At 29.0% G+C, this 22,372-nt stretch overlaps 1 protein-coding gene across 1 annotated transcript in view; it reads left to right on the plus strand.

The window, feature by feature from the left end:
• Window positions 1-1,616: 1,616 nt before the first annotated feature.
• Window positions 1,617-22,372, plus strand: part of LOC148232216 (uncharacterized) — a 454,607-nt gene continuing 433,851 nt past the window's right edge. Inside the window, exon 1 of the mRNA XM_088191623.1 lies at window positions 1,617-1,741. The gene's annotated coding sequence lies outside the window, so the exon portion shown is untranslated. The remainder of the gene's footprint in view (window positions 1,742-22,372) is intronic.

The following is a 22,372-nucleotide window of genomic DNA, read 5'->3' on the forward strand; positions in this document are numbered from 1 at the left end:
AATTATTTGTGGCTAATACTAATTCAAGAATTCTCAATTAAACTAGTTTAGTCTATTGCTTTAATAATTTAGGTATAATAAAAAAGTCTGATCCTCCTTAAAAGTTAGAAGGCTTTGTAATGTAGTTAAATGGTTTATAAAGGTTCTAACCAGACTAAGCTGGTTTTAGTAATGATAAACCATGAATTTTGGCGAACTTCGAACAAGAGGTTCTGGTATATGATTAATTCTAGTTAATACACATTATGGAGTTGGGTTTTTTAAATAATAATAATTTAATTTACCACATTCAACGCTTGCATGACAGTTACATTCATTTTTGGGATTACACAGACCCACCGGTAATTTTTTCGCAGTTATAAATAACCGCGAGTGCTGGTTATTAGACACGAGCACCAGTGTAGGCATACGCGAATTCCTTAAGTTAGTGCAAATACGAGCAGGCATTCCGGTGGCAGCCTGCTTGAGAATAATTTATCGCGTTCATACAAAACATAATAAACACACTAGCGCGGGGCTGACAGAAAGTACGCAAATTAAAATTCAAAGTGTAACATAACTGTGTGCCGTTAGGGTCTCGAGCCAGAAATAATGGGGCTGTGATGTGATTAAATATGGTCGAAAGTCACACAGTACTCTCTTTTGCTCCCTCAAAGCCTTTTTGCTTCGGGGCACTGTACATATTTACTTGGGAATGCTAAGAATATTACATTATGTCGCTTTCATATTCTGAAAACAGTACGTTGGCGAAAGTTTAAATTTTAATAAAGTATACTACTGCTCTACAATCAAAAGTAAAATATTATCTTAAAATCTAGAATTTATCCTAGATTTAGTTACATGTATTAGTTTAGTGTTTAATATTATTTTAATTTATAAGTTTAATATTTCGCTCTAATGCTTAAAATAATCGAGAAATAAATTACGAATCACTATGCCGTATCATATATAAGAGACTTTCAAATATTTTGATTGTATGTATATATATATATATATATATATATATATATATATATATATATATATATATATATATATATATATATATATATATATATATATATATATATATATATATATATATATATATATATATTACATATTATATATAAAATGTAAAGATTCATAATCTAAACTATATTTTCACGAATTTATTATCGTGTCTGACTTGAAATAGTTAGAGAATACTACATTATTTATTGTTAAACATATTTATCTTTGACTTTCAATGCATTCATTAGCTTGTAAATGACATTGTTAGAGCATAGTATTATGCTTTATTTTTCAGAACAAAAAGTATGCAGCGTTTTCAATAACTTGATATTTCAGTGAATAGTTTTATTAAATTTAGTTATTTTTCATCGACGTTTACAGTAAAACCTACTCTTTTCTTCATAATAACTTTTATGTTAATATTTATATTATTTTAATTATTTTTACAGGTGAACTCTTTAATTGTTACTAGTGCAATAGTGACTGAACATTGGTTAAAGATAATTTAAACAATAGTGTTTTGAAAACTATCGTTCACTTTAAACCTGTGTGCTTCTCGTTGTTTTAAGTTCAAGTAAATATGTCAATTCTAATAATATAAATAATTAACATTGATCGTTTTAAAATAAATAAGTGCTTAAATAAAACCAGTGAATTAAAAAGTTTTGTGAGTGTTGTGTATTATAGAAATTTGAGGATTGTAACGTCATCAATATCATCATAATTTGCAGAACTCCTGACATAATGGGTAAGTACATTTATTATATTTTAATTTAATGTTTGGTCAACATTTCTATGATAGTTTATGAGGTATTTATCTGGTTGAATCATACTAAACTAATTGTTGTAAATTAAATTATTGTGTCCTTGTAACTTTAACATAAGTTACTTAAAATATTTTTTTAAGAGCAAATAAAAATTAGGGCAATTTAAATGAGCAATATATAAAATAATTGTTCCAAAAATCTATTTGTTTGTGCATTACTTTTTGACGGATTAGGTGCGAGTGAGCATTGGTCAACACAAAAGTAGTGTTTCTTCTCGAAAATTTCTCGAGAAATTTATTTTATAAATATTTTTTTATTATATAAAATTTAATTTGTACGAATATTTAAAAAATATTTTTAACTACTGCTCTTTTATAACGCTGCATATGTTAAGGCGGGTTCATGCCTAATATGCATACTTTTTGGAAGGTTTTATTTGAGATCTGAGAATGATAAAAATTGTTTACAAATTTTTAACGCTCGAACTCGCCTTATTTTGCTTATGTAATAAAAAAATTCATTCATACAAGAAATCTTTCTATATGCCATATGTTTGAAAATATGTATACTTTCTTTAAAGTTCGAAAGTATTTGATTGATCAACGATTTTTTTTGACTTTCTATTATTCTAACCGGCAGGCGGTTTTATCTTTGCTTTGGTGATCTAAGAATCCGCTCTAAGCTAAGCTCAAAATTTTAATGGTTAAAAAAAATTAATTGCTTAATCAAAGAAACCAGATATTGATCGATCAAAATCCAAGTCAAAAAAAAGAATGAATTCTTTACTTATTCTTCGAAAGCAAAAATATGTAAAATGGGGAAAGAAATTATTCGCCGATTATATATTGGCCCGACGAATTCTAAGCACCCTCTCTACTCCATTATTGGACAGAGAATTTAAAATATTTGATTCGACTAGTAAGAGAACAAATAATTTACATTGCCTATTTATACATTTGTTGTTGATTAAACCACCATCAACACAAAACGAGAGGAACTTTCCCATGGTCGAAATTTTTTTAACAAAAAATAAAATGAGGATGTTTGATTCTACTTTAGATGGCATATGTTCTTTAAAGAGTTATTTTAAGATTAATATGTACTAATGTATTTGCATTACTTTACTGTATTACATACATTTTTCATTCATCAAAATATATAGAGAAATTTGAGAGGTAAAGTCGAGAATTCTCATTTCTCGACAAATGAAAATCATCGAAATATCAGAATGCTTAGTGAACACCTTATGAATAACTCTCTGAAATGAATCCTTTTTAGAAGAAAAAATCCTCAAATTTACCTTGCATACATGCACAAACAATTAGTTTTATGGAACAAAGTATTTATTTAAATGCATACATTCTTAAACATAATTTTCTGTTAAATAGCACTTAAAACAAATTATGATTAACTAAAATGTTGCTCTTCACAAAGCAAACAATTTGTTCTACTACCCAACTTCTTGATCTAATTTTATAATATAAAATAAAAAACTAACAACTTCTTTAAAGCAAATTAACATTCGATTTTTTAAGTATTATAAAAAGCGTTATCTTATTGGAATCGATTGATTGCATTAAACGTAGGAAGGAATACTAAAATAGTGTTTTAGCTAGTAATATTTAGAGACCCATACACAGGATATTTATTAATTTATTTAAATTAAATTAAGACCATTATGACCTAACATGTTATCCTAATGTACCACGTTGGTCAAATACCAATGTATTGTATTATTACAATGTTGGTAATATTACATAAAAAATATATTACAAGTAAGATAAAAAATATTACATAGGAAAAAAAATTGCATAAAATATCTAAATAACCAAATTTAAGGTTTAATTAGTATCATTCTGTAAATATAAGCTAAACCCAATTAATATTAGTACTTCGCTTTATAATGCAAGTGTTTTGTATAATATTGATACTAGCGATTGTTATAAAATTATAATGGATTTGTATATATTAATATGGTTATAATTTTATTTGACCAGACTAATCACGTTTTCACATGCGCTTAATGAACCGGTTAGTTTAAATAAGTCTTCCATAACACCTTTAGGTGCAATAATTATAGTCACGGTAGGTCATTGAAGCACGTCATGAATGAACATGTGCCACAACTATATGTATGTGCGACATTCAAAAATAACCTATTGCTGCTCGTTGGCCGCAAATAGCACGTCTCGGTTTCTCCAAGTCTTTATTTCTTGTGTCTTATGTCTCTCGCCTGTCTCGGTGACTTAGCTGTTAAGTCAGCTTAAGCCCAGAAGCAATCGTGGATCGCCAAAGGTAAACATTCTTAAGGTGTAGTCTTCGAATGTAATCGTTTTGCCAGAGTGTTGATTCAATGTGGTTGTATTTATATACCGCTCCGAAAGGTCTGTTCCATATTTTTGAGTCTAATTGTACGTATTCCAACTGTTGTTTATTATGCGCTGTGTGCTCGTGCGATGTACTTGGAAGTCGTATTCAATTTGTAAACATTCAGTATTTTTAATTAATTTGAAAAACATGACTGTAAGATATAGTAATATATTGTTAAATTTCCATGAAATGTAAATATAGTCAGATTGAAAACATGCCATTTTTTATTTTTATTTAAAGGCTACTATTTGAACATAAATCATGTTTAATTTGTAACACTATAAGTATGTATACATTAAAGCACAATTCTCTTATTGTTTATTATTCTTATTTTCAACCCTTAGGATGCAACGGTATTTTTTCCACATATTCATTGTTTCTTCCTATACATAATAATGTATAATTAAATTCATTCAAAAACTATTTCATGCCATTGACAAATTTTTTAATTGTGTGATTTTTTGAGAATTACGTTATTCAATAGGATTATATTTTTAAGTCACAGTGTAATATTGTACTACAGATAAATCAAAGCAAACTTTCTGTGATTATTAAAGAAATAATTTATGGCTTTATAGTTGTAAATTATTAAAATCTGTAGTTTATATGTTTAAATTCATTTATTTTATTGTAAATTATTTTGGTAAGATTGGTTTTTCACGAAGCTTAGAATATAATAAAAGGTCTAGGTATCTGCCGTATTGTGTTAATCTTTGTGTATATTATATGTACGTACTAATTCAAACAAAAATATAATTGAAAAAGCACTTTTCGTACAAGAAAACCCTATTTAGATAATTTTTATAGACATAGAAAGACAATCATAGCAGTTATATAACAATGAGTTAAATTTCTATAAGAGTTATTTAGAAAATGCAAATATTTTTAAATTAGAGCTTAGGGAACTGCAGGACATCTAAGCTTTAAAAAGATGCTTTTCAATTTTTAATTATTTTCAACGAACCATTATATATGTACCTGCTTTTACGCGATTATAAAGTACAGATAGGTAAAATACTAGTTGATGATATTTAAAAAAAATAGTGAAAAAATGACCAAACGGCTTTATAAGGAATTTATTCGTTGCCGGAGACTGACTTGAAATAGGAACCCGTTAAAGAGTATTTTCAAAATGGTTTTAAGGTTAACTTAAGTCAACTGCTTAGTTATATTAAAGACTGATAGCTAATTTCTTAAAGGTTAATGCAACATTTTATTTTTTTAATTTTCTTGAGATATTGTTATCATGTTTACCAATGGTGATTTTGATTTTTTGCTGTCATTTAGCTAAAACGTCTGTAAGAACTTCATTTTTTTTATTAAATTTTTAACAGTAGTTGGCAGAGAGTTTGTATTATTTATTTTATTTTCAACTGTGCAACGTTTAATTGACTGTTTGATTATATTTGTGAATGTGCTAATTTCATCTTTGATGTATATTTCGTTGTTCAGAGTTTTGGGTTCCGGAAGGGATTCCTCAATATAATTGGGGAACTAGTCACATATTATTTTAGAAGTATATGGATTTATTAGATTTAACGAGTATAAGTTAATTAATGATAGCAATGGGTTGTAATTATAATTTAGGGTAATATGAATTTCGATATCTTTATAATCAAAAAATACTTTTTTGATTTTTAATATTTATTATCTCAGTGTAGCGTTATTTTTACTATAAACTTAAGTAATATATATTGCAAAACAAAGTTTAAATTATGTAAATCACAATAATTTTATTGACATTTTGTATGTATATATGCATATCAGGTTACACAATCTTTATGAAAAAGTGCAATAATAATAAAATTGTCGGTTTACTCAATTTATTAAAAAAACTCTTTTCATAGTTATAATTTACTCATGTAATGTTAGTAAACGTGATGCAAATTAAATTACACGCACACACATACACAATAATGTGTGTTACGTAAAGGCGCGAACAAATTACGAATACGTCAGGACTAATAGTAATAAACACGTAATAAAATTAAATCAACGTCCGCATTGTTGCCACTATTATTCCCCACATTTTTCAGGCGTCAATTGTATACGTGTAGAAAATCACGTCACGAACTGCTGAAATATCACGCGGAGTTTTGTCCGTACCAGTGTTGTTTTCATGTTTCGAAACGAGGGAAAGATTTATTTTTCGCCTTTCGCACAATGCGTTTTGAAATACGATTCATGTGACGGAAACAATGCTACCGCCGACTGTTACCCTGCCATAAAGGAGATAGGCGCAAACTAAATGGCGACCCGGTAATGAACGATAAATTTAAAGCTGCCGACCTCTGACGTCATTAATTACACTTTCCGTATAATTTATTTAGTGTACAAGCGGGGGAGGGCGATGAAAAAATGCGATTTGCATAGCAGAAACGATTTACTTATGTGATTATGTACGTTACATTATGTAGATCTTTAATTCTCGTAGTCGCTTTTCAGCTCTGAAAGACAAAGCTTTGATAAATGGTGAGCTTATGTACTCATATTTTATTTTCATATCGCAACTATTTTAATCTGTTTTTGATACTATATTGTTTCAGTCATGCATGAGTTGCATTATCTTGAGCAATCTATTCAGTTTTGCTAAAAAGCAATTGAACTAAAAAAAATATAGTGAGTGAGAAACAGTAAACTCTTCAAGCATATCTATGTAGATTATGCATGAGTATATTAAAAAAGTCTTATAGTGAAATTAAGTAGTAAAAAGGAAATACAAATTATTTCTTCTAGAATATATTAATTATAAACACACAAATAGCAAAAAATGGTTTTATATTCCGGAGCAATAAAATTTGTTTTGTAAGAACACTTGACAGAAATAATTTCAACACTTATTTATCTCTCGGTTCATTATGTATCCGAAACGTTGGATAGGTCATTGTTTGAAGCTAGGATTATTTTATTTATGTTTTTGGCGTAGATACTATTTTAGCTAAAGCAATTGCGTATACGACACAAAAACTAAAATAGGTATTTTGGTACTGTTAGATAGCAAAAGACTATGTGTTTATAAAAAATACTTGCGTACTATCGCTCGTTGTCGTGCGACTATTGGTTTTATAAAGAAAAAACTACAGTTTTTGCAATATGTATGTGTATTAATGGTTTCAGTATCTTGTAGAAATATTTATTTACACATGTTTATATACTTACACTTATATACTTAAATATACATTCTTTTGAAAAAATCTTTTGCAGCTTCTATTGTGAATAAAATTATTTAAAGAGTCATTATTACTGCTTATTATTATTTTGAATATAAGTGTAAAAAACATTCTGAAAGTTAGAACTTAATTTATTGATTATTATCTTTCTATATTTCGGTTGTAATGCTCCAGCCATAGTCACGAATTTTCTGTAACTGCCGCTTTGGTCCTCGACCATGTCTTATATACACGTTTTTGCGGTGGAGCAGTATTAATGATATTAATTATATGTCCATTTGCGTGTCATTAGTGTCTGTGTTTTGTAATTGTGTGACAATTGGGTCGGTGATAATTTTATGTGATTTTTTTGCTCGCAAAGACTAAAACCGGAAGCCAAGATTTTTAATTATGCTACTGTCATCTTATTTGTTCATTGTGATATTTTTATGAACTTAAATTTTGTTTTTCAGGCATTTCAACGCTTTTATCATAATCTTTAATTCTGATTTTTGACCGACACTTATAATATGCATAACGAAGATCTTACTTCATAGTATACAAAAAATGATTTTTATGCCGCTTTTAACGCGTTAAATGTTTTGTCATATTATACATTGCATTAAATGTTTTGTACCGTTTTGATTGCCGTTGGAAATCACAGTTCTATGGTTAATTTCTTTTTTAGTCTATGCTTGAAAACAATTGTTTCGAAGTTTTGATATTCCAAAAAATCTATAGTTATTTTATTTGCACTCATATAAAGCATGACTAGTTGTATAATTTGGTGACTAATACACAAAATACCTATATGAACACTAGTGTTTTTTAATTTTTATCGTATCTGGGAGATTGAATTTATGATTATTATCTTAGAAATATATCTATAAATAATACATTTTTATATATAAATCAGATGGGTAAAGTAAAGTGGGAAGTTTTATCCGGGTCTTGAAGGTTGACAATGCAAAATTAAAGGAAAACTTATTACTTTTTACAATATGAATTATTAATTATTATTCTTTATAATATAATAACACTCTTTTACGTTGATAACTTTTTAATAAGTCAACACAAATTGTGTGAATTGTATACAATTATTTATTTTATTACGTGTTTAAGTACGGTAACAGAAAATTTAGCCTACACGATTAGTATTGCATTACACGATTACTCATCAGCTTTACATGACTTTTCACCAAACACAGTAACTCGCCCTTCGATTACATAATGGAGAGTCGTGTACAGGGTGATTAGAACGTCAGTCACGAAATCGAAAATAGACTCGGGGCGAAGCGCACGCAGGAATTTTCCTTCGCCACAATTGAAAAGCGAACACGACACGACGTTTATAATTGATGACACGGAAAGATTTACGTTAATTGCCTCCGACAAACAATCCCACCGTTATCTTTCGATCGATACGGTGTTTAAGAAAAAAATCCCTAATGACTTTACCCATAGTTGTATATTTCTGGCATTTAATGTTCTTTGAATGACGCCGTTGGATTATTAAGATTGACGTTTGGTGAAAAGCATGTTAAAATGTTTACCGCGAAATCGCTAAATTCTTCCAAAGTGTAATGGTTAATAAAACAGGTGTAAACAAACTAGCTAAGGTTTAAGGTTTTAGATATTTTTTTGGGAGACCACTGGTTTCAATTATTTATAGATAGATTTGAGGATATTTAAAGTAAGGTCATTGATATTTTATTATAATAAATTATGGAATAATAATATATAAATTAAACAGCAATATTAAAAAAAATTAATGATAGGAAAAAATTTTTTTTAGAGAAATTCGTATTTATTTTGCATAGCTTTATTCTAAAGCATTAAAATCTCTACAGAATCACTCGGATCATTAAAAAAACGACAGTGCTAGCATCACATATTTACTAGCTCCATATATTTTTTTTAAGTATACTTTCATATATACATAATGTATACATAAATAATAGTTTTACTCCACACGTTTGTATTAATTGCTTGAATTGGAATATTTTCGACTCGTTTATTCTATATAAATATTGACTCGATTCTAGTTGCCACGTTACCATAACTTAATGCAAATATTATACTTGTATCACGCAATATACGCACACATATGCGTGCTAGTGTATAAATTACTCATACATCGCTATTATATATAACACAGTGAAAATTTATTCAGGGTTCGGATCTTTTGTGTAATGTTCGCTCAGCAAGAGGCAGGATAATGACGTTTGAGTGGGTCTAAAGCTGCGTATCTGTTCGCTTGACAAAGGATAGTTGGATAACGTAATAAGAAATTTAACTATTAAATTAATCACAAAATCGAAATAGTAATTACGATAGTTGAATAGTTGTGAAATGGTGTGCGAGCAAGTTGCGTATTCATATAACGGACGTTGAATTAGATGTAATTTACGTTAATGTATTATTAGATAGTTCATATCATATCATGGGCTAAAATAACGTTATCACTAAGAAGCTAGTATAATAATAAGTTTTTTTTTTATAAAAACAAATAAGTCAGAATAAAAATAGAATGATTTTAGGATTTCAAAAAATTACATTTAATTAGGTTTTAAATATTGAAACATGAAAATACATGTATGCATATTTTCTGACAGTTTTTGGTCAGAAAGAATCTGTTATATATTTATAACTATAGTTTAAACAATTATTAAAATCAATATAGTTTTTATTATAATAATGGTAGTTGTAAGTGTTGTTTATTTATTCACAGTGACATATTGGGTTAGCATATGACATGTAAAAGCAGTAGTAACAATAACATATATGTATAATCATATTTATACGTTGAATTAATATAAGGCACTATCAATCACTCTGTTTTCTTTTCTTTCACACGTATGTAAGTATGTACCCAAATACATAAATGTATATATCTATACATACAAACATTAAATGAAGTTATGAAAACATAAGGGGCTTTCGCTGGAATTCTTTTCTTTTCGCCACCCCCCCTGAATATTTATTTTCGATAACAAATATAGGCCATCCTCCCCTACGGATTTCCTTTTGCTTTTTCTGTTCGCTCGCTTCACACATAAAACAACGAGGGGTCGAAGGAGAGAAAAAACCGAGGCCGAAATACAGGTGAGATATTTCTTTCCGATAATGTTATTTATTGAATGAAAGTAAATACATAGAAAGTTTGGCGAAGTTCGCCGGCAGCTCGCACCCACCCCACACCGCCGAAAGCTTTCATAAAGTTTCTTTCTGGCTAAATTGAACCCTTAAGAGGTATTATGAATTGAGGTATTGATATGATTTTAGAATTAAATTTGAATATACAGTATGTACCGTAAAAATGTATATGTAACGTTTATTTTCATGGTTTCCTAACTTAATATTTACCCATTTATTAGAAAGTTTAGTTTGATCAATATAACATTATTTAAAACATACAGAAATTTATAAACTGCTTAACAGAAAATCATAGGCAGGTCTTAAGTAATATACAAATATAGGAAGCATTAAAAATTAATTAGATTGGATTGACATTAAAAAAAAATATTTTCATAGAAATAAAAATTAAATTTATGTACTGAAGTAATAAAAAAATAATATTTGCACGAAAATAGCACCAGAAAAAAAGTATAATTAACAATAGGAATTATAAGAATAAAATACAATTACTAAATAGTTTATATCAATAAAAATATTATATTTAAATATATACCATTTTTATTGTTTTTAATAATAGGCATAGCCTCAGATGATTTTTTGCTGTTTACCGGTTTTACCAAGATCCCGGAATCATTTTTCCGTCGTATCTTTTGTTCATGCAGGATGCTTTGTTAATTTATATTTTAACAGCTTCCCACTTAGTCTGAACAGGGGGATTTTTTTCTTTGTTTAAGTTTTAATTGTTTTATTTAAAAAAATCTTTGGCTAGAGCTGTGTTTTCCTCAAATATTTTCAGCGTGTTTTATGTCTAGATAATCTTTGTGATTTTTTCCTCTTGATTTGAGCAATGTAAGATTCATGCAATTTACACAATATATTTAAAACATTCCCTGAAAATTATTTGAAATAAATAATTTAGAAATAAGTACAATTAACTAATTTTTAGGTTTATTTTAATATTTTTTTTCATTTTAAAACTGATCATCATTTTTCAACAGGTTTTCCCAATGCGTCATGATAGTTATTATACAAAAAGTAATAAATATACATTCATACATATCTAAACACAGTTATGGTGCACTCTTAAAATTGATTTACCACATCTCACAAAAAAAATTTGAGCTTTAAAAAGTGATTCATTAAGCATAAATTAATTAAATCTAAAATTTAAAAAAAAAATGTAGGATATAAATACGGATACGACTTACTCCCTTTTGTAAAGATATCGTAGAAAAATTCTTTGAATTCTCTTTAACAACAAGAAGTAATTCACTTTATTCGGGTTTCATACAATGGAGTCATATTTGTGGACGCTACGAACTAGCGTATCGTACAGAACGCAAATCAGCAATAAATTATTAAAGTGACATGAGCTCCGCATGACGAAGTTGACCGTTTTCGACGCCTTATTGCAAACATTGGTGATTTGCATAGAAAATCTTTATTGCTGCTTAAAAATCGCTCCCAAGTCATAGACGGAAGTATTTCTGTTTAAAACACATCCGCCTAAACCAGTGTTTCTCACGGTGGGGCGTACGCCCCACCGGTGGGGCACCACGCCTCAGAGGTGGGGCACCACGCTTCAGAGATGGGACACCACACTTCAGAGATGGGACACGTCGGAAATTATCAAATATTCCACATATAAATATAATTTGCTCGTTCACGACTAAATATACCCACGTGCGTAGGATTTCTTAAAATTTGGATTTATACCTGCTAGGCATTACGAATGCCTACCTTTTTGTCTTCTGTGTGAGAAATCCTTTACCAATGAAACAATGAAACGAGGTCGTCTTGAAGCACATTTGAAGGCAAAACATAGTACTCATATTAATTCAGATATTATTTTCTTTCAAAATCTTAAAGAAAAATTTGGAAAACAACCAACATTAACAAATCTATTTTGTGCACAAACTGCAAGTATTGATCGTAGTCTTGAGGCTAGTTACCAAATTTCATTGCTCATCTCTAAATGTGGAAAAACCCATACTATAGGAGAGGATCTAATCAAGCCATCAATATCAGCATTTCTTAAAACAGTTCTACAACAAGATGACAAACTCGTGAAGGCTATGCCCCTCAGCAACACTACTGTTTGCAAAAGAATAGACGAATTGAGTGAAAACGTAAACTAGCTTACGTAAGATATATTTATAAAAGAGAATTTGCAGAAGAAATGTTATTCTGCAAATCATTAGAAAGCACTACTACCTCCAAAGATATATTTAATAAGCTAATAGAATATTTAGATGTTAAAAATATACCAATGAAAAATATAATATCTTGTGCTGCAGATGGTGCCCCCAATATGATAGGAAAGAAAAATAGCTGCTTAAAATTAATGAAAGACGAGAATCCAGATATGACTGTGGTGCATTGTGTTATTCACAGGGAAAACTTGGAGGCTAAATACATTTCACCTGTTCTAAATGAGGTACTAAATTCCGTTATAAAGTGTATCAATATGATTAAAACTAGTGCTAAATCTGAGCGTCTCTTCAAGTTATTTTGTGAAGAACAAAATGCGGAACACGTAAGACTGTTACTTCACACTGAAGTAAGATGGCTCTCAAAAGGAAATTCCTTAAAAAGATTTATGGAATTATTCGATACCCTTTGTGATTTTTTAAGCAACCGATCTGATATGAAGTTTTTGATGACGGTCGTCGGTAAAGCATTTGTAAGCTATTTAACTGATATATTTGAAAAATTAAATATTTTAAATAGCCAACTTCAAGGATCGGAGAAAACACTTGTCGATGCAAAAGCAAAGATATTTGCATTCACCACTTTTATCGAATTATCTAAAAAAAAATTTTTTAACAACAATTTTGCAACAATTTACTGGCTCCAAAAATGTGAAGTGACTCATAATGCTAAACGTGTTATTTTGGACCATCTGCAAACTTTATCAACTGATTTTAAAGAACGATTTGCTGATTTAAAAGAGATACATTTTCCAGCTTGGTTGGCACAACCAATGCTGGTAGATATTCCAAATAAAAATTTGTATGAAGAAGAACTTTCGGAAATGCAAAATGATGATTCGATTACAAATTTATTCAATATAAAAGGAATAATGGCATGAATGTGCGAAGAAACTAACACAAAATATCCTAATATTACTTTGCATGCTAGAAATTTATTATTACCCTTTCCATCATCTTATTTAGTGGAATGTGATTTTAGCGCCATAAGCGATTTACTCATTAAAAAAAGAAATCGATTGAATATTACAAATAGAGGGGACTTAAGACTGAAATTACCCAAGTTAGATCCAGACATAAAATTTCTTTGTAGCAAGCGTAAGTGAATTTAATAATTTAATAATGGATTAGGCCAGGGTTTCCCAAACTTTTTCAGCGACGGAACACTTGACAAATCCGAAAACTTTGGCGGAACACTTAGCTTATTTTTTAGGTTGGGTAACTCATAATAGTAATATCATTTATTTCATAAACATAAAAATTCAAATAAATAAAGCTCCTAATGACTTTGGGTTCTTAAATTACAATTTTTTTCATATCAGGCATAATATTGATCAGTTGTATTCTCAGTTTTTGGATTATTTTTTTCTTCGATGATAGATGTATCAGTAGAAGTATTTGGCATTTCTTTCGTCAAATTTTCTGTTTTCAGCCAAAGATCCATGGGTAGTTTTTGAATAATATGTAAATTCTGTAATATTTTTTTTTGTCAAAATGGAAAAAAAATCTGTATTTTAAGCAACCAGACTAAATTAATGTACAAGAAAATCAATTCTTTTTATGCAAATTTTATTTAAATCATTTATATTTCTAAAAGTATACACCCAATCCTGTTTTAACGCAATAAATTACAATAGTTTCAAGCTTTTTTATTAGATTTATGAACAATTTTTATGTATTAGCAAGACTAACAATTTTTTTAATATACTCCAAATATTTGTGAAATATCTATTTAGACTCCGCGGAACACCTATTTTGGATCCGCGGAACACCAGTGTTCCGCGGAACATAGTTTGGGAAACCATGGATTAGGCATTACCATTTTATTTTATTTTACTTATATTTTTAATTTGTATTTTGTAATTATTTCAATTATCATATACGTTTTGAAAATTTAACTACTGTTTTATTAAAAAAGATGCCGGTGGGGCATATGACTTTTGAAAAGACTACGGTGGGGCATGGCATAAAGAAGGCTGGGAAACACTGGCCTAAACTGTAAGAAAATTCTGCCAGACTAAGGAATATAGAAAATGTGAATGTATAATATAAATTATATAATTCAGATGGTTATTTGATATTGTTGCTTTCTATGTTGGTCTAATAAATTTAGTTTTATTCTTAGACATACATAGGTTACCTTAAAATAAATATGTTTTAAACTAAAAATAGCTTAGAATAATATTTCCAATATTATATTTTAGGTAACATTTATAAAAAAAATATTTTCTGTTTTACTATATTTAATTGTCTATCAGAAAAATATGTTGCTTTTTTATACATAAATCTCTTGATAACTAATACGTGTGTAATAAGTATTGATATTTGTCAGATTATCAGAAGATTTTCAACAAATATACTGATTTCAATTGATGGATGATACTTTTGCGTGATGTATTTGACGTCATGGAGTTACAAAAGAAAGCTTTCAACGATTTATCATAATATTTTATTTATTACATTTTTTCACGCAATTGATCATCGAACCTTTGACGCGCAAACATTTTAACTATAATCGTTAAACACATTACGTTCGATGTACGATAATAAATTCAGATTAAACGTTTGTGTGAAAGTCAATATTGGGAAAATTTACAACGATCGTTTATAAATAAAAAAATCCATTTAACTCATACTTTTTTAAAATATATTAACTGCAAACGGTCGCATAACAAAGGTGAAAAAAATACCACGAGCTGCCATTGGTTATTTAAACCTTTTCTTTGTGATGCTGACGTATTTACACGCCAATAAAAGACCAGCTTGTGTTAACAATAATGTATGAAACCCTTTTGCTGCACAAAAGGGTTGAAGGCTATGAATGGCGTATTGATGACATATGGCGGGCTGAACGGATTAAACTGCGAGACTATTAAATTAAACCGATTTGATTGACTGGGGTGCTTCGTTAAATATATCGAATTTCATATATTAAACGCTTTATTTGAACTTACATATACATATGTAGTTTTGGTGAATACATTTATTAAAAAGTTTAATTAAAACTTTCATTTGCGAAATTTCATATTTAATATTTGATTTATATTTTTGATGCGTTCGAGTATTAAAATTTTTCACTACTACTACGCTTTTATGAAATATGATTATATACAAATCTATATAATGAAGGTGATTTATAGAGTTAAAAAAAAGTTCTCAGTAGTAAAAGTAATTTATATTATACATAAATAATGGACATGTGTAATATTGAAACCAGCGCGAGATTATCTCTCGTCTATACCTAGAACCGTGAGCGCGGGCAACCTACGCTCTTTGAATCTTCCTTATCTCTTTTACGCAGTTCGAGTGTGATCTTTTCCGGCTCTGTTAATTTCCCTAAGGTACCGATAGGGCTCATAAAATTAACCATCGTCAGGCACACCCGAGAGCGAACCGATCGTTAATTATGGCCAAACCGATAATGCGGAACGTCTCTAGATTTCGTTGCGAGCGAGCGAGATTTCCGGAATAAAACACGCCCTGGATCAAAAATTCATATTCGCGAGCCGGGGGGAAAGTCGTAAAGAATCTTGTTACGCTTTTATTTCGAGGGAAAGGGACGTCTTCGGCGTTAAATATGTCATGGCGCTGTTAACACTATTCTCAGTTTATAAAGCGCGTGCGCGCGCTCGCGCGTGATAAAGTGTCGCTTTTTTACGCAGACTATAGATACGCAAACGTGATAAAAATGTCACATTAATATAAAATATCTTTCGGATTATTGAACCTCGGGGAGCCAAATGGCGCACGAACTTACACGGCCCAAGGATCTGCGAAGCCTTCAGCGCGCCACATTTCACTGAACGACTCAAACAAATAAAGATGCAGTACATAACGCACGCATATACAAGGGATAATGTTGACGCCTACCAATTATGGTTGAAACCTAAAAGTCATATGTGACACCACCCCGCTCCCCCCTATACTTAACAAAAAAACGCTTTAAGAAATAGCTGAAAACTTGGGAGTCGTTTAGATGCAAAATTTGTTATCTAGCCCAAATTATTTCTTTGAACACAATTTTTTTATATTGAGAAACAAATGAATCAAACGTTTGCAAAATATTTAAAATTAATAATTTAAAATACAAAAAGTATAATTTTGCTTCTGTTCAGTTCTTAGATACTTGAAGAACATTTGGAGGAGGCAAAGACCCATCTTTGTTTGTCGGGATAATAATGATGATGATAACACAATAGTAATAATTTATTTTATTTTCAAGCTTCAAATACTGTATTTATACTATGAAAACTTCAATTTTAAGATAAATTATTTAATATAAATATATTCATATAAAAAATTGGTATTTTTTTACTAATTTTATTATCAGTTTTAAAGCTCAATATAATTTTTCTTCTTTATGTATTATAAATTTTTGTAAGTAAATACAATCAACTTAAGTAAAAGACATATTTGATAATGTAAAAATTTGATCTTTCAATTTAGTTATCTTTCATCAATTTATTTTCCAATGTTATAATACATTTTTTTTTTACATATTTTCATATATGTATATACTAAGGATTTTGTGTCAAAAGGATCCGAGAATTCCCAGTTATCGTGTTATCTTGTGTCCCATGACTTGCAAAAATATTAATCTGTCTATACAAAATAAAAAAGTTACTTGAAACGTATTACTAGAAATATTTGCAACGCTGAAGTAAAAATATAAGTAAAACGAAATAAAAAGTATATTGGTAAAATTAATTTTTTCTTAATATATCTCTCGGGATATTTTATAATTTGTATATGTAGAAAAATTCATAAGCTTACGTACACATATTAAAAAAAAAATTGTGTTAAGCTAAGTTAGGCTGTGGTATAACTGAGCCTAACCTAACCTAACTCGAAATATTTAATAATTCGAGTAAGTAGAAAGATTTTTAAATTTAAGTAAACGCGTTAATATGAATATTCGGTTTTGGCTAAGTTAGGCTACAATATAATTATTAATTTATTTATAAACTGCTTGTAATTATTATGATTTTTGTATCTTGACACAAATTTTAGCACTTTGTTATATTATCAAATTTTTTTTTTTAAATTTAATCGTTACTTTACTTATTTATATTGTATAAAAGACATATGTTAATTGCGATATTTTTTTCAAAATTAAATATATTTAATTTTAAATTAATTAGGCCTTGTAATTAATTTTAATTAAAAAAATTTAAAACTTTTCTCTTTTGCCATATATTAAAAAAATTACCGTCATTTTGTTGTTTTTGGAAAATTAGGGGTAAATTTTAAACTTTGATTGGTTTTTCTGAGCAAGCATATTTTTTTCTTGTTAATTTTATCATTAATACTACACGTGTTACAAGATAAAAATAACATTTAAAATCAGCCACTTATAAATGACCTATAATTTATATCTGAATTAAATAAGTCATTAATTCAATAATCTATGTGAAAGATTAAGCATAAGCTATTATGCATAATAAAATATTCTTAATTTTGGTTATCGTTATATTATTAACATGAAAAGAATTTTTGCTTTGAAACGACTTATAATAATTGGATTAATATGGTATTGAAAATTTAATTGCCATGAAGATAATTTCTAGAAAAATAAAACGTACAAGACGTGGTACAACTCTAATGATAAAATATTAAATGAAACAAACACCTTAATAATTCCAGCACTTATACATTAAATTTATTCCCAGAGGTTTTTAAGCTATTCTTATCAGTAAAAACATATGTTTTATACTCGGAAAATTTTGATCTAAAGTGCAAAACCTGTTTCTCAATAAATGAAAATGTACCTTATTTCATATAATACTTTATTTGATAGTATAAATTTTATTAATCAACTTAGTTTGCCAGAAATCGTTTTAATATCTCTAATACGTAATAAAATTACGCACAATTGCATAAAAGTCTAAATATCTTCTTAGTGTCGTTTTCTTAGGTAAAAGTCATTAGGCAAATAATTTTATATCTAATTTTAGTATTTTTATTGATGTATAGAACACATTAAATATTTAAAGTAGTTACAAAAAGCATTCGTTTATTATAGCTGTATAATAATATGAAGTGTTCATTTTGGTTTAAAAAGCTTTTAATATGAAAACAAATTACAATTGTTACAGACGATTTGCTAGAATTTAATTTAACAAGCAAAGCTACAACAGTGTGAACATCAAACACCACTGTTGCAATGAGTGGTTAAAGCAATCGATAATAATATGAGCTTCTTAACGTATTTTGAAAAAATAATTTTATTAGTCAGTCATTTATATGATATAAAATTAGTTATAAAGTGGTAATAATAAACATTATTTATCTCTCATTTTAAACTACAGCTTAGCGAGCAATAAAATAAAATATGAATTAGACTTAAAAAATGCTTTTATAAATATTTTTTATATATTTTTTAAGCATATTTTTAAAGCGAAATTGAATATACTATATATAAAATTAATTAAAAAAATAAAAATAATACAATTACAGAAAAGTGATATCATAGATATTTTATTTTATTTATTTGTTGCAGCATCAATGGTTTACAAAATATTTAAAACGGTAATTTACAGTAGAGCTAAGACTATTTCGCTTTTTTTTAAAGTTGCATTATATATTAACCTTTATTTAGTGACCTTAAGCAATCTGCACATTAAAAAGGTTTTTCTGTAGTTAATTATTTTTTTGTATTCTATATTTGTTTTATGCTTTTTAAGTGAATTTAATGTATGCTTCTTAAGTATAATATCAAAGCGAGCTTTAGTATACTACAAATAAAATGATGTTATACTAAAAAAGTAATTTTAAAATTGTTTAAAATTTATATATTTTATTGTATCAAGTATAGCTTTACGAAATATTTAAAAAGTTAATTTACAGTAGAGCTGAGAATTTTTCGGTATAATTTTAATGGTACGTTATATATCAGCCTTTACATTAAATATGTTACCATAACAGGCAAACTTTTGCGCTTTTTAATTATTTAGATGTCGTTTTTTATAATAACCAAATAGTGATTGCCTTTATATCGCTAGTTTATTTTAATTAACTCTTTCCATTTTTATTTTCATGGCTGGTGAAATTGCTACGCGCCTAGAAGGGGTAAATGCTAATTAAACGCCCGATACAAATTATTTGTTTCTGCGGCGGTCGCCTTGATTGAAATAGTCCATTTTTCGAAATTAAATTTCGAACGCTAGTTGAGAGAATCCGCATCGGAGAGCAATGAACATAAATAAACCTATCGAATGTCTAATTTTCCAATTCTTTGCTAGCAGATCGTAACAGCGATGGAAACCTCGACAACAAACGAAATCAATCATCTCGATTCGCATTACAATTTCAAATTTATTAAGAATATACACAAAGAAAGCAATTAATTACTGGACTCCTTATCGAGTTTATGACCACTTTGAGCAGTATTATTATTACACATTTTTGTAAAATTAAGATGATGTAAGAAACACAAAGCCGATTCAAAGGTCTTTCACTTATTTTTTAAATATACAAATTTCATATTTTGAGGCAACCGTTATAGTCACATCAAAGTTACTAAAATTTTGTTAAAAACTAAGATTAAGATATGCATAAATTAGGATATGTATTAAACTTGAACTTTAAATCTATGTAGATTAAAAAGTAAAATTGTAATAATCTCTAATTTTTGAATGGCCGGCTACGAAAGTGCTTTTTCAGTAATGTCCTTACCTTATTATTTAGAATGATACAATCGATAGGACAATTTAAAGTATTGGAGTAATAGATAAGTTTCTCAAATATCTTAAATCAAAAATACAGTTTAACAAAATAATTTTATATCCTCTGGCAAAAGTAAATGCAATAAAATACGAATCTTATCGTTTGAAATGAAAGAAAAATATCGTTCGTCGCATTTTTTTGTTCATCGAGTCTCACACGAGCGGCTCTTTATTTGATCTTTTTCGTTAACGAAGCGCGCCGTAGCGATAGAGGCGGAGATCGGGATGTGATTTGGCGATAAAGGAAAAGCGACGGTTTCGTACGGGAAATTAATTTCCTGTTGATCAAAGAATCACAAGCGAATAATGGCGTATTAAAACGCTCCACGAGAGCGACGAGTAATTGGCGCACGTAGTACATTTTACATACCTACCTTTTAAACTTCTTCAAAGTATAAGGTATAAAAATATACATACAATAGTTAGATAAAAGTATGAAGAATAATTCGAAAATTGATTAGCTAGTTAAATCAGCATTTAGTCAATTGTGGCGTAGTCCGTAACGTCTCAGAATAGTATCTCTGAGGTTACGGGTTCGAGCCCCTGCAGCGGCACTCGAATTTTTATTAATAAAAAGGCGCTGTTATTAAAAATTAACTGGCTCAGCTGCATTGATATCTATGGATTATAAATTGTATATTACTTATTATTTTTTAATGGAAATACTTACGTACTTGTAAGTATTCATTATGTCTGATTGATTTACTCAGATGGTACAGATTTGATTGTTGTAACACATTGAGAAAACTCCATACATATTAGGAAAATCGTAAGAATTTTTATCCATTAAAATATTTCCGACCTCTATTAAAAGCTTTTAAGAAAGCATGAATGTTTTCAAACATCTGGCACAGACACAATTTTTATGTAGTGGTTGTAAAACATTCTTAAACATATGTTCAACTTTAAATTTGAACAAAAAGGGCTCTGTGAATTTTTTTAATAAATCAGCAAATTTCTCGATACATAAGAATTCTCGATTCAGAATTTTATTCCTAATAATTCTCAAACAAAAATAAAACAATATCCGGTATTATATAGGCGTATCTTATTTACTCTTCTGGTATAATATATCTTACATAAGTTCTACCCTATTACTGCCATGCATCTTAGATACTTATTTATTTATTTATTTATTTATTAAAATTATAACCATCGTGACCTGACAGGCAAACCTAATGCGTCACGATAGTCAAAAGTACTAATACATCATAATACATACAAATATAAACAACACAAAACAACAGACACAAATCACCTAACAGGTGTGCATTGTCCCATACGAACTGAACCAAAACTTCATAAGTGCAAGAGAAAATGTCAATATTACTATGGACAGAATTGAGCAGATAAATAGCCTTGGCCAGAGAAGAGTTGGCAAGTGCTCCATTTCTACACTTAACAGGCAAGAATAGTGGACGCGACCGAGAACTATATCCACCTTCAGGAGCCCACATTTGAAGCTGCTCGAGCACTGAAGGATTGTCTACGATGCCCTTGAGCAATTTCCAGAAGTGTTTAATTACATAAACGCTTCTGCGAGTCGACAAAGAAACGTATCCCAGGGCTCCCAAAATAAAAGCACTGGGAAACAAGAACGGATAATACCCGTATTCCTTCAAGTATAAATATCGAAGAAATTTACGTTGTACATTTTCCAGCTTCAATTCATTACATTGATTCAATACGCCTGGGATCCAAATGATGGAGCTAGTTTCTAGTATGCTGCGGACTAGAGTATCATAAAGAGTGCGCAATACTAAAGTATTCCTGAAGTAACGCGCATTTCTCAAGATAAAACCGAGTATTTTTAAGGATTTGCTATGAGTCTCTGCAATGTGCTGGCTAAATTTCCAACGTTCTTCGAAAGTCACTCCTAAATCCTTAGTTGAAGAAAACCTTTCCAGAAAATATCCTCCTAGATGGTATGAATATTTTGCCGGCGTTAATGACCTAGAAAATGAAATTGTGTGACATTTCTTTACACTGAAAGGCAATTGGTTATAGCAAGCCCATTTCCA

This window comes from Plectrocnemia conspersa, unplaced genomic scaffold (assembly GCF_051122295.1).
Source record: "Plectrocnemia conspersa isolate PC_06_02 unplaced genomic scaffold, ASM5112229v1 ptg000009l, whole genome shotgun sequence".
Taxonomy (NCBI): Eukaryota; Metazoa; Arthropoda; class Insecta; order Trichoptera; family Polycentropodidae; genus Plectrocnemia; species Plectrocnemia conspersa.